Source organism: Canis lupus, chromosome 32 (assembly GCF_011100685.1).
Source record: "Canis lupus familiaris isolate Mischka breed German Shepherd chromosome 32, alternate assembly UU_Cfam_GSD_1.0, whole genome shotgun sequence".
NCBI lineage: Eukaryota > Metazoa > Chordata > Mammalia > Carnivora > Canidae > Canis > Canis lupus.
In genome coordinates this window covers 7,909,905-7,922,039 of record NC_049253.1, presented here as the reverse complement: position 1 = coordinate 7,922,039, position 12,135 = coordinate 7,909,905, and the positions used below count along the sequence as shown (strand labels likewise).

The 12,135-nt window shown below is 35.8% G+C and overlaps 1 long non-coding RNA gene and 1 other non-coding gene across 5 annotated transcripts in view; one reads left to right on the top strand and one right to left on the bottom strand.

Annotated features, from left to right (window-relative positions):
• Positions 1-12,135, bottom strand: part of LOC102154795 — a 35,821-nt gene that overhangs the window by 18,723 nt on the left and 4,963 nt on the right. The window contains exons 2-4 of one of the 4 annotated variants that reach the window (XR_005382635.1): positions 8,546-8,612; positions 1,437-1,571; positions 227-320 (exon numbers count right to left, since the gene is read on the bottom strand). This is a non-coding gene — a long non-coding RNA (uncharacterized LOC102154795). Of the gene's footprint in view, positions 1-226; positions 321-1,436; positions 1,572-8,545; positions 8,613-8,730; positions 8,774-12,135 lie in introns of all 4 variants that reach the window. The other 3 variants (XR_005382633.1, XR_005382632.1, XR_005382634.1) reach the window with 3 other exon arrangements.
• Positions 4,376-4,482, top strand: LOC119867252. The gene has a single exon (XR_005382988.1). It is a non-coding gene; the product is annotated as a U6 spliceosomal RNA (small nuclear RNA).

The following is a 12,135-nucleotide window of genomic DNA, read 5'->3' as shown; positions in this document are numbered from 1 at the left end:
ATATCAGAAACCCACTGTTCGAGTGTCAGCTTTTTCTCTTCCTGTAGATGGGCTCTCCTATCAGGCACCTCACATTTAAGTAAATTTGTCAACATTTTATGTGGGTCAATTTAATAATATTTCACCAGAATATAGAACTATATTCATTATAAAAGCACTATATGACATTAATTTCCTCCCATTTCTTACAGACTTGATATTTAAAAAGTGTAACAAGGTAGGGTACCTGGATGATGTTCAGCATGGAGTCTGCTTGGGATTCTCCCTCTCCCTCTGCCTCTCCTGCTCATTCTCTCTCTCTCTCAAATAAATACATCAATCTTTAAAAAAAAGTGTAACAGGTCAACAGGGCCAGTTATTTGTGAATGGAATAAAAGGTAAAACAATGCTCCTTAGTCTTCTGGAGCAAAATAGTACCTTTGAAAATATGAACATATTTCCCAGAAAAATACACACACACACACACACACACACACACACACACACACGCACACACACACCATTTTGCACATAGTTTCAGCAGGTTAATAGATCTTTTCGTCCCCACAAAGCCATCAATTAATAACTCCTCTTCGAGAGAACTGCACTCAGAAGATTAAGAAAGTGTTGAGTAATTGTCCAGATTCTAGTCATTTCCAAATTTTAGAACCAGAGAAAAAACATAATCTGTTTTGGGATCTACCCGGTCCACAAACTACTAGATGGTTGCTACTCTTTGCCTGTATAAATACAATTAAAGTGGAAGATTGGGGATCCCTGGGTGGCGCAGCGGTTTGGCGCCTGCCTTTGGCCCAGGGCGTGATCCTGGAGACCCGGGATCGAAACCCACGTCGGGCTCCCGGTGCATGGAGCCTGCTTCTCCCTCTGCCTGTGTCTCTGCCTCTCTCTCTCTCACTGTGTGCCTATCATAAATAAATAAAAAAATTTAAAAAAAATAATAAAAAATAAAGTGGAAGATTGTGTAATGTATTGTCCAAACTGAGACATTTTTGAGGGTGAAAAGAGCATTAATAATTACAGTAAGACAAATCATCATCTGTTAAGAAAATATTATCATTAAATATTTAATATATCAGACTTCTATTGTCCAGATAACCATCTCATTTTTCCATTTTTCACAAAGAACTAATGTCCATCACCATAAAAAATGACCAAATTTATGGATTTTTTTTTCCTTTCATATTTCAAGTGGATTAAGTCAGTTAAATATATAGGACTTAGGGCAGCCCGGGTGGCTCAGCGGTTTAGCGCCGCCTGCAGCCCAGGGCGTGATCCTGGAGACCCTGGATCGAGTCCCACGTCGGGCTCCCTGCATGGAGCCTGCTTCTCCCTCTGCCTGTGTCTCTGCCTCTCTCTCAGTCTCTGTGTCTCTCATGAATAAATAAATAAAGTTAAAAAAAATTAAAAAAAAAATATATAGGACTTAGTCTCCTTACCAGTAAATCCATAGGTAGAATAGATAGATGCTCTCTTAAGGTTTTTTTTTAAATTTTCCAGCTCTACCATCCTATTAATCCAAAATGGAAGTGCTTTTTATCAGAAATGTTTCTATGTAAAGTTTTCTAATCTTCCTGATTAGAAAAAAAAAAAAAAGATTTTTAAAATCACAGTATATTTGTAAAAGGCAAATAAGCTTAATTGATTAAAAGTCACTAATGGTTTACAATCTACCAAAACCTAATTTTGAAGCATAAATTGTTAAAATGTATTATTACTGACAACCATATAACTAACATGCATATATACTATATGCCAAGCACTGTGTTAATAAGCACATAATGTATTTTCTTATGTAATTATCACAAAGAGGTACATATCTTAGTTCCACTCTATAGACAAGGAAAACAGAACTTAAATACTTGACTGAGGTTATACTGCTAGTAAATAATAGAATCAAGGTCAAAACTCAGTCTGACTGCACAGCTTTGGCTCTTCACTGCTGCTAAATTAAAGCTAATGTATTTACTAAGTAATGTCCCTGCTTTGAACTTAGCTGTCATTTCACCAGTACCCCTGAGGTTAAAAAAATTACATTTCCTAGGTGTCATAAAAGATCCCTCTTTCACAATCACTTCATTGCTTATTATCATGGTAAATGATAAAAGCCACTCTCTTGGTTTAGATGGGGAAAATATAGTATATTCAACTACTGTTAGTACATATTAAATATATCAAGTCTGTTGAGACCAATCATCGAAGGAGTAATTCATAATGAACTATATTCTTGAATATGAAATAGCTGCAATCGCAAGGGATGTGACTCCATCTGAAAGGAATTTTAAAATGACAACCTAGAAATCATTCTATATTTTTATAAGTAGTACTTAAAATCAAGTCCTATTGAAGTTTTTTTTAAATCTTAAAATATAATTTAAATGTGAAATTGTCAATTGCTTTTATTTTTATTTTTTTAATAATAAATTTGTTTTTTATTGGTGTTCAATTGTCAATTGCTTTTAGTATTGAGAAGCTACATTAGCCCAACATACAGTTCCTACTAATACCATTCTTTTTTTTTTTTTTTTTTAATCCATGTGAGACACAGAGAGAGGCAGAGGGGAAGCAGGCTCCATGCAGGAAGCCTGATGTAGGACTTGATCTGGGAACTCCAGGATCACGCCCTGAGCCCTGAGCCAAAGGCAGGCACTCAACCACTCCTGAGCCACCCAGGTTCCCCTTACTAATGTCATTTTAAAGACCCCACCTTATATTACCTAAATACCACCAGAGAGAAAGTCATAGACTATAGTGAATTTTTAAAACTAACAATTTTGAGGGGCACCTAGGTGGCTCAGTGGTTGAGCGTCTGCCTTTAGCTTAGGTTGTGATCCCAGGGTCCTGGGATCAAGACCCGCATCCGGCTCCCTAAAGGAGCCTGCTTCTCCCTCTGCCTATGTCTCTTCTTCTCTGTGTCTTTCATGAATAAATAAATAAAATCTTTAAAAAATTAAAAATAAAACTAACAATTTTGAAACCTAATATTATAAGTTAACATGAAAGATTATAATGCAGATTTTCCTGAAGATATATGGATACAACAAGCCAAATTTGGGCATTTCATTAAATAACAAAAGTGAATCACTTCACCAACACTTAAATAAAATTGTTGAGGACTATGCCATTTTATATGCTCAGAACTATACAGTAAGTATATAGTTAACAAACATAAACAACCATAGGGTATCTGCCTGTAATTGCCCTCCTTTCCTTACATGAATTGGCTAATTTAGGTCTGGGACAAGGAATTTTTTTTTTTCAGAATAGAAGTCTTTGAAGACCCTGGGGATGTCCCACTAACTCATTCTGACATTTTCTCAGCTCCAAAACATTTCTTAGTTGTATAAATGCTTTGTATTCCCTGTGAGATTTTTTTTTCCCTGTGAGATTTTTTTTTTCCTGTGAGATTTTAAGCACTCAATAACAAGGAAGATCTTTTAAGCAAATGCGTGATGCTAGCAAAATAACAAAAATAATAATATCAGAGGATGTAAATATTAAATTAGTCTAGAGTCTTGGTGATCTAAAAGCTATAAACTTTAGGAAATATCTTAGAAAAGACTTAAGTGTTTTTGTGCCTTTCATCTAGCACTTAAGTTCACGTAAATCTTAATACTAACATAAATTATAACCAATTTATTTTCCTCCTACAATTATGCTGAGAGTAGTATAAACTTCCATCGGGAGGCCATATCAAATTGGGATGTATACAAAATTACACAAAGCTAAAAGTAAACATTTGTGCAAAATGTATCGAATAGAAAGCCAAAGCTGGAGATAAACTGACTTGTAAATTGTATAAAAAAATACGTCCAAAATCAAAGGCATCTTTAAACACAGTCCAGAAATTGTATTAAATCAAAGGCAAAACTTGAAGGTTGTTATAGCACTACTATCCAAAAACTTAAAACCAGCTGGGTACAGGAAAAATAGAGGGAGGTTTCTTCAAAACCACCCACACAGTGGCTGTCTTCCTCCTACCAGGGCTGCCCATAGAGACCAGCTTCCTGCTCAAGCATGAGGAGCACACAGTGCATATGGAAAACTATGGAGTCAGCCAAATTCCCACCCACTTCAGTTCCTATCCTCAGCAGCTCCCTGACAACCCACAGAAACCAATCAGTTCAATGTGATGGCAAGATGAAAGCCGAGACCCACTTCTCCTGTAAATGGAAATGTTTAGGTACATTGCAGAGACTCAACAAAGCCCCCAGAGTAGATTAATGAAACATCAATAGTTTTAAAAAGCAAAAGTTGAAAAGGAGCATTTTATTAGAAAAGGAGATTTGAGGCATGAAGGAATGGAGTTTTCTTAATTATAAATGGAGAAAGGAGCAAAAGATATTAAGTATAGTTGATCTTTGAATAACATGGGTTTGTGCTCACTTGGGCAGCACATGTACTAAAATTGGAACAAAACAGAGAAGATTAGCATGGCCCCTGTGCAAGGATGACACACAAATTCATGAATAACACGGACTTAACTATAGAAGCCCACTTAAACACAGATTATTTATAGTGTGATAAGTGTATTTTTCTTATAATTTTCTTTTCTCTAGGTGACATTATTGTAAGAACACAGTATATAATACATGTAACATACAAGATATGTGTTAATTGACTATTCATAGTTAAGCCTCCAGTCAACAGTAGGCTATTAGTTGTTAAGTTTTGGGGGAGTCGAAAGTCCTATGCAGATTTTTGGCTCCACAGGGGTTGGCACTCATAACCCCTGCATTGTGTGAGGGTCAACTGTGGTCATACAAAGAAAACTACTATGAAGAAATAAATCCCTTTCAAAGGCACTAGGTTATAAGAAAATAAATGGAGTGATGTAAAAAAAATTAAAAGTTTGTCTCTCCAGAATCATTAGTGATTGAATTAAGGTATGCAGAGTTTTCAGAGAGCTGCAAGTATATCCTTTAACACAGATTTAAAACAAATTTAACCATCTAGGGGCCCCTGAGTGGCTCAATTAATTGAGTGCCCAACTCTTAATTTCAGCTCAGGTCATAACCTCAGGGTCGTGAGATCATGCCCTGAGTTGGGACCCCAGCATGGAGCCTGCTTAAGATTCTCTCTCCCTCTCCCCGCACCCGTGTGTGCACTCTCTAAAAAAAAAAAATTAACCATCTTGAATGCAAATATTTCTAAAATCTACTGTATATCATTTTGACTTCTTAAATGTGCTTATTCTTAAAAGTTTTTGATAAGAAACATTGTGCAATGATTTACAAACTTCAACGTGAGATCAGGTGGTAGGTTGACTGATAAGAATCATTTGGGATGCCTCATAAAAAATATAGAGGGTTGCCTGGGTGGCTCAGTGGTTAAGCATCTGCCTTTGCTCAGGGTGTGATCCTGGAGTCCTGGGATGGAGTCCCACATCAGGTTCCCCTTGAGGAGCCTGCTTCTTCCTCTGCCTGTGTTTCTGCCTCTTTCTCTGTATCTCTCATGAATAAATAAAATCTTAAATATATATATAGAGAGAGGGGGGTGAAGATTCTGATTTTCTAGGGCAGGAGTAAAGCACAGAAACCTGTGCTTTTTAAAAACTTTCTCAGGTGATTCTGATTCAGAGCCAGTTTCATCAACCGACTATAAGAGAAAGAACACTTGCTTAACTATTAGTATTCAGGTAGCTTTATTTGTAATAGTTGCCCATGTCTCAATACACATTGATTTGGCATCTAATATGTCCTAATATTCAACACTGAAAATGGGCTTTGGTATATAAAGATGAATAAAACATGGTCTGTCAAAGAGTTCATATTCAAATAGGGGAGCCAAATACATAATTATGGTACAGTGAATCAATCCAATTACAGGATGCCATGAAAAACAATCACTGGACAGTGAAAGACATCTTATTCTAGCCAGAGCTTCCTGGAGAAGACGGCATCTGAGGTGAATCCTAAAGATTGAGATATTAGCCAAGTGAATTTGGAGTGAGAATGAGAAGGGAGAAGTGGGCAATGTACTAAGTCTCCCCCTAATTATACATATAGTATCAGGAGTTGATAGAAAGCAGGGAAGGAGCAGACAGCAGTTCGGAGTTCATCTTGCAGGAAGCGGAAAGCTGCTGTAACATAAAGTCACAGAGTGTCACTATCAGACTTGCATTTCAGTCAGATGTTCTTGGCTGGATAAGTGGTATATAATTTTAAGAAGGTTAAGAAATGGAAGGAGAAAGAGGATTTAGGTATCTATGGAAGAATTCCATGTATGATATATCAGAGATCTGATAAAGGCAGTGAAAATTGACATGGAAAAGGGAATACAAATTTGAGAAAAATGGAGGCAAAAAGACAAGATGATTGATTAGATGGGTATGGCAGGTGGGGAGGATAGAAAAGGATTGGGAAGGAAAACAGATCCAAGGATGACTCCACCCATTTGCAAGACTGTACGGCAAGTAACTTATTCTAAGTGTCATTAATAAAACGTGGAGCCTAGGCGTGCCTGGTGGCTCAGTTGGTTAGGTGGTCAGCTCTTGATTTCTGCTCAGATCATGATCTCAGGGTCTGGGGATCAAGCCACACGTTGGGCTCCCCTCTGAGCAGGGAGTCTGCTTGAGATTCTGTCTTTTTGTCCCTCTGCCCCTCCCTCTGCTCTCTCTCTCTCAAATAAATAATCTTTAAAAAAATAAAATAAAAATATGGAATCTAGATGGCCTTTAAGAGAACTTCTATTCTAAAAGCCTATGAATCACTATAATACAGATTACTGTATGATTAAATGATATCCTCAAAGCTTCTTAAAGTTGACCTTACATTAAGTGACTCCTGGACATTTTAAGTTCACATACCTATTTGCTAAGTTCTCTCTTGGTTATTTTATCAGCTGTAATAGTAGCTGCTGACAACATGCCTGCTTCCAACAGTTCTTCTCTCTTCTAAGTTTTCTATTTCATATGTATACTGTAGGTATGGAGTCTAGGTAACTAATCTCCCTCTCTTCTGAACTACATAGCACTTCATTTGTAATTCCCTATGACATTTCTTCATTCCACAGTGCTTTTTCTCTTGGTTGTATAAATGTTTTATGTGCCTTGTAAAGGTTAAAGCAACTAAGAATAAAAACGGGTCTCAAAAAAAAAAAAAAAACAGGTCTCCATATTCTTTGTGCACTTTTCCCATAAGTGACCCCATACACAATCACACTGCATACAGAACTTAAATAATCCATTAGGTATCTTTTTGCACCAAAATTGTTAAAATTGTGAATACATTATAAATCAACAGGCTGAGGACCCAAGCAGCATTTTTTTTTCCCTCAGTAGAGGTACTATAATGTTCAAAAGATTTAATAGGTTTTTCAGGTTTTTGCTTAGTTCCTTATTCCTGTGTTCTGCATAGATAATATTAAGAGTCAGAGATACAAAATAGAAAAAACATCATTAGCACAGAAAAAACTGAAGATACTCAAGTGCGATTTAAGAAAAGAAGCAACTATCAAAAAAATAAACAGAGGCAGCCCCTGGTTTTGCACATAATGAATTGCTATAATTCTATGTGAGGGTTAAATATTTACATTTTTGTTACAAAAATCCTTTAGATCCACACATCTCATTAGTGTAATTTGAAAATATATATCTACCAGTTTGTGTCAACTTTTTACTCTTGTCTTCCCTGATAATTGTACCTCACAGATGAACTGAACAAATTAAAGCTAAATAGTGTGTTGTCGATGCCAAAACTCTGCCATGAGGGACATGCCTGATGATTTTGACCTTTGTCAATTACAATTAACTTTATGAGGCCCGTACATACTTATAAATGTCTCAACAGAACTTTTATTTTTCTAGCACAGTGCCTCTTTTATCTATTAAAATGTTATATCAAAATTCAATTGAATAGATAATTGAATAATTAATAATAATTGAATTGATAATTGTCACTTGTTCCAAAAAAGAATGCAGTGGGGCCAAACTAATCTATTGACCCTCTTCCTCTAATGCCTCGAAAGAATCATTCTCCAGCTGCTGAACATCAGAGTACACATTTTATTTATAAAATATGTCAATTAATATGTCAATTAATATGTAGAAAGTGCAAGTTGGAAAAACTCTAAGAAATTGTGAGTTAACAACTGCCTACAATTTGAATATTTAAGAAGGTAAGGAATCACTGAATTTTTATTTTTAATTTTTTTTAGATTTTGCTTACTCATTCATGAGAGACATAGAAAGGCAGAGACATAGGCAGAGGGAGAAGCAGACTCTTTGTGGAGAGCCTGATGAGTGACTTGATCCCAGGACCAGAGGATCATGACCTGAGTCAAAGGCAGACATTCAGCCACTGAGCCACCCAGGTGCTCCAATTTTTTTTCTTTTTTCAATCGATAATATGTCCAGTGTGCTGCAGAAGCAGAAAGGAACTGGTTAGTAGTCACAGAAGGCCTAAACGTACTTGTCTAGAGTCTCTCAAGTCTACTCCCTACTTAAATTCTGTTCTACATGAACTCCAAAAAAGAATTTAACCATCAGGGGCTTACTGCTCCTGCTCTATAATGATTAAACTTTGGCAAACACCTTTTTTGGTCTTACCTTGGTTAATACAAGATGGCAATTTCCCAAAAATAGTTTTAATAGGAAACAAAGCAGAGCAGGAGGCCTAAACATGGACAAAGACATGGGATGAGTTTTATAGAGTAGGCCTTTTAACCCAAACCTAATCAAAATTTAGAAATGGCTGAATTAGCTCAAACATTGATTATACACCTACTACATACCTGGCACTTGGTAAAGCACAAAGGAAAACAGTGGATATTCCCTCTAGAAACATATAGTTCAATTAGAGAGAGGAACACATAAGTAAAGGAGTTACTATAATGAGGCAAATGCTAGAACAGACATATACACATATTGGTTTACTAACAGGCTTAATGGAATATTTCATTTAAATCTACTAATTTTTACTCTCAACTGTCTTAATAGTATATATTAGCCAATTGTCAAGGTCACTCCCTATTCCTAAAACACGCCTCCTTTTCTTTTATATCTAAATCCAAGATGGCAAATATAAGCACTTGTGTCATCTCTCATATTTCCCTTGCCATGGCAGTCATTCTTTTCCCAAAATGTTCTCACAAGCCATCTTATACAGTATACCAGGCAGTCACTAAGAGTAATTGGCACGAGATGAAACCTATCTTCTTCCTTTATCTGGATTTACTTCCACTAGTACCACATTGGCAGATGCTGTTTGAAACTTTCAGCATGGGGTGTGATTTCTTGCCCAGCCAAAAACACATGTTCTTTAATTTCTGTTTAAGCGCTTCATATTCCCTTTTGGGCCAACCACTAATTTATTTCCTATGTTAGGAAGCTTAAGGTCCAAGCTCATCTGTAGAGCAGAAATAACTATATGCTTTCCATATGCAATGAAAAATCACATACATCTCATATTGTTAGTTCTACTCATATAACATTAATACTAATTAATATGTTTTGAGTATGAACTTGAGTGCCAATAATACCCGTATAATGCAAATACAAAAACTGAAGATTATGGGGCACCTGGGTGGCTCAGTTGGTTGGATGTCTGCCTTTGGCTCAGGTCATGATTTCAGGATCTTGAGATCAAGCCCCATGTCAGGCTCCCTGCTCAGTTGGGAGCCTGCTTCTCCCTCTCCCTCTTCCCCTGTTTGTGCTCTCTCTCCCTTTCTCTGTCTCAAATAGGTAGGTAAATAAAATCTTTTAAAATTAATAAATAAAATTATTAGGAAAAAAAAGAAAAATGAGGATCAGAGAGAGTCAGGATTAGAATTCAGGCAAAGTCAAGACTCTTGAATTGTTAACTTGTACCCTTCACTACCTCCACTCCTCCACTTCTCCAGATCCTTCTCTTTTTTTGTTTGTTTGTTTGTTTTTTTGTTTTGTTTTGTTTTGTTTTTTTCTCCAGATCCTTCTAAATGCTCCCAGTTAAGGGTAGCACCCCTCTCAGAAGTCCTTAGTTGTTTTTTTTTTTTTAAAGTCCTTAGTTTTCTTTACACATTATTTTAAACATACATTGAGAATAATAGACTTTCTCAGGAAAATACACACAGGAAAGCAAATATGACAAAACATTAACATCTGGCCAATGTAGAAGAAAACTCTTGGTATTCATTGTACTTTTCCTGCAACTTTTCTGAAGGCTTGAAATCTTTCAAAATAACAAGTTGGAGACAAAAGAATTATAGACCTAATTTTTGCTAAAGTAAAGGGTTTTAAATTATAGATGCCTTAGAATATTAATAGGACAATTTACATGTTCATTAAAACATTTTTAAAAATTTAAGGAGGGTACAGAAAATAACTGCATGTAATTTAAATATGAGTGATAAGGGAATATGCATCATAGAAAAACTGTTTCTATCCTTTTGCTTTTGAGAATAATTGAGAATAATTGTTTCTATCCTTTTGCTTCTGAGAATAATTGAGAATAGTTGTTCTCTAATAGGAACAATTTGACCAACTGGAATAAATGCAAAGGACAGCAGCCAAGACACACAGGCTAGATCTAGAGGCAAAGTCATATGGAAATCATAGAATTTTAAAGCAGTTAAGAAGTTTTTAAAATTGTCTACTTCAATCTGCTCATTTTACTGATGATGGAATTCAATACCAGACTTTAAATGAACTGTCCAAATTTCTACAATCTGATAACAGCAAAACTACTCATTTCTTCTATATCTCAGTAGAGCCTGTATCATTCTAATTCCTTTATAAAGTGACAAAGTCATCCCAAGATTGCTTATGAGAAAAGCGGTGTGGGGCACAGTGAACATTATGGTGATAGATTCATTGGCCAACATGACTGAAAAAGGCATACAGAGGTAACTTAACTTTTAGAGGAACTGGCTAAAAATGTTCATCTCTCAGTCATATATTCCACTAGGTCAAGTTCATTATTAGACTGTAAGATGGTTCTCCTGTAGTTCCAACTTCATAGCATCACACACCAATCCTGTAGATAAGATTTTGCTTTTCTTAAAATATGAACAAAAGTCCCAGAATTAAATTTTATTGACCCTGATCAGCCTGACTTGGGTCATGTGCCCATCCTTTAACCAATCCCTATGGGAGGTAAAGAAGATCAAATGCATTTGATTTACTTAGTAAAGGTCATATTCCCTGGTCCTAGACTCAGGAATAAAATCATATTCCCTGAAATCACAGACTGAGAGTAGAAGAGAATTGGATCAATTAAAAAAAAAAAAAAAAAGCTGGCATACTGTTAACACAAGAAGTAGGTACAGATAACAAATGGCAAAATCCAAAAATTCTACAACATCTATCCATAAGTAACAGTTGAAAAAATAAAAGTTAAGAGAAGACAAAAATTGCCTTTTAAAAAAACACCCAAAAAGTATCTTGAGAAAAGAAAGACTAATCTGTTTTCTTATACTTCAGGAAAAAATAAGGACCAATAGGCAGAGGAGAAAAGGATACAGATTCAATTCAGTAGACACGAAGAACTTTCTAACAATTAAAGATATCCAGTAACTGAGCAGGTGGCATCATGAAGTAATGAGTTTCCCATAGTTGGAAGCCTTCAAGCAGAAGGAGGGTGACCATCTGTCAGGGATGTTATAGAAGGGATCCCTATACTGGGTGGGAGGTTGCTCTAAACTGCCTGTTAGATTCCTTCCAACTCTAATTCTAAATTATTGAGAACAGCATGAATAAAAGATCCAAACCCATTCAAAAACTAAATTATTCAACAAAAGGTAATAGAACTTTCAGCTATGAAGTTGAATCAACCAGACTTTGGGTGTCATCCATCCCACTTTATAAGGAAAATAGAAACAAATCTTTAAAAATGATTATTTTTAAATTACAACATTAAAGTTAATTTTACAAGGGAATTTTACCCTCTCCCCCAAATTTCAGAATTTTCTCTTTCAAATTTGATCAGTAGGTTTACATAATTTCACTTCTACCAGACTTACTCCCTAACTGGACAGAGCTAACTTTTGCATTACTCTTTTTATATTCCCAGCTCCTAGGATATAGGATAGCTGGGTGGCTCTGCTACTACCAAGCTATACTTTTTCACTTAGCATTATATTAAAAATGTTTACTACATGTTTAAACATACGTAGTAAACAGATTTGATACAAAATCTCCATTATTAACATTTTAACACCTTA